Raw genomic sequence first — 2,068 nt, 5'->3', positions numbered from 1 at the left:
CGGAGAAGGGCGAAAAATCTCGGAGGGCCCATGTGCAAGTTGCGCACGTTAAAGATCCCTTGGTGATCTAAATCGATAACAGTACAGTAGGCTTCAGCCGCCACCCGGGCAACATTCAAAATTTCCTACAAACTGAAAATAAATATAGACCTCTAGGTGTCTCACGCGTTCATATCACCTTAGTATGCAGTTGTGAGCGCCGTACAACACTTACCAAAAAAAAAAAAAAAAAGACTACACCACTAACGCTGAAATACGTTTCCAGACTTTCCAGCCTGTAACATATCCCAGAAGATCTAGTCTATGTTGTATATTAATACAACATTTGTAATAATAATGGGAATCCAGAAGCAAGCGGACTGAAGTCCACTGTTCCCTGTGGAGTTTTTGTTTTCTTTAGCAGCGCTTGTATCACAAGTAGATACATGTTTAGATCTAGACCTAGATCTATCAAAATCAGTGGCCTATCTACATTTGTATCAACAATCAACCTTATCTCTATTTGTTCTAGCCTATTCTGTGGTTCAAAAGCAAAGACTAAGAGCGTGGCTATGACCTTATGCAGTTGCGAGCGCCGTAAAACCTCTACTAAAACTATACTAAAAAGACTAAGTGTAGGCTAGATCTAACTCTAAGACCCTTGAAAAAACAGTAGATCTAGGGCCTAGATCTAGATCTAAAAGTTATGACTCACTAGATCTACTTTAGTGCACAAGTAGAATATAGTCTAATAGGTGGCCTACTAATTGACACCATAAAACTGTGACGTCAATCGTTCATTTGCAAGCTCTCTGCTTTTTTAAAAAGCTTTATTGCACAAGCGAGCGAGCAAGGAAAGATTGAAATAACTCTGGATCAGAGTCTTATTCGTACTTGAACTAATACAATAATATCCACCCAGGTAGGACAAATTAGATCTAGATCTAAATTCTAACCTTTCTGAGATTATGTTGGTCATCATTTTTGGTGACATTTTACCAAGCGGATTCTTTCTCGTTTTTGCATTCTATGACTTCCGTACCGAGCGACCACCCCAACCTACGCAATAAAGAAGGGACTTTTGAGTGGGCTATGTAAAAGATAGAGTTTAGTATTTCACACATTGTCTCAGACTCCTAGATATAATGATAACAAAAACGTGCGTACGTGCATTATTTTGTTTCACGTAGATCTATATACCTAATCTGCAGATTTAGTAGGGGAGGACTTCCGTAACGAGCGACCACTATTGAATCTAAACTAGATCATATTCTAGATCTGGATCTAGATCTATACTCAATGGCTCCCCAAATTATGATGGGAGGCCGAAAGCCACTGTTATACTTTCTGTTCATGACAAAGAAGTAGGCCTACTTCCATAACGAGCGACCATCCTAACCTACGCAATATAAAGAACAGACTTTAGTTTGAATAGGCTATGACACTTTGATGATCTGTGTCAGACCGTAGACCCACTGTTCCACTTTTCCTGACGCTGAGTCTTTTAAACGTGAGACCGAAGAACGAAATACATCGAATTAGATCTAGGTACATGTACCGATATCTACCACGGAATAGCTACTTTTGCTTTAAAATACAGTAACGACCTAACACGGATAGGTCGAGCACAGAAGTCTCGAAATCATGCATCCGTCAAACTGAGCTTGCAGTTCAGGGTTGTTTTTTTTCTTCCTTTCTTTATCTTTGTAAGAAATCCCTCGAACTACTGAGGTCGGTCCCGGACGAATTTGGGCTAGATCTAGATCTAGATCTATCTTATCTTAATGTTATACGGTACTGTGTTATGTAGAATCGATGCTGATGTAGCAACATGGTTGGCTTGAACTTGAAACGTTATAATGGTCAACAGCATGAAGCCAATAAATGATTGCTAACGGAAGTGCTGTGAACAATCCCGTTTTCTGCGTGACGGAGATTTATGGTACACAATTTGTATTTTGTATAAATTTATAAGGAAATTATTTTTTAAAAATATATAGCCTCAGTTACCGTGGAAAAATGTGATTAAGTAAAGACAAATTGATACAAACTTCTGTGCGTGTGTGTTTGTGTTGTGTGTGTGTGTGTA

At 38.9% G+C, this 2,068-nt stretch overlaps 1 protein-coding gene across 1 annotated transcript in view; it reads left to right on the top strand.

The window, feature by feature from the left end:
• Positions 1–788: 788 nt before the first annotated feature.
• Positions 789–2,068, top strand: part of LOC101856689 (DNA ligase 1) — a gene marked incomplete at its 3' end in the record, with an annotated part of 9,571 nt that continues 8,291 nt past the window's right edge. The window contains 1 exon segment of the mRNA XM_013087822.1: positions 789–901.

This window comes from Aplysia californica, unplaced genomic scaffold (genome assembly GCF_000002075.1).
Source record: "Aplysia californica isolate F4 #8 unplaced genomic scaffold, AplCal3.0 scaffold00643, whole genome shotgun sequence".
Classification (NCBI taxonomy): domain Eukaryota; kingdom Metazoa; phylum Mollusca; class Gastropoda; order Aplysiida; family Aplysiidae; genus Aplysia; species Aplysia californica.
The sequence above is the reverse complement of the archived record's forward strand: the minus strand, read 5'-3'. Positions and strand labels throughout refer to the sequence as shown.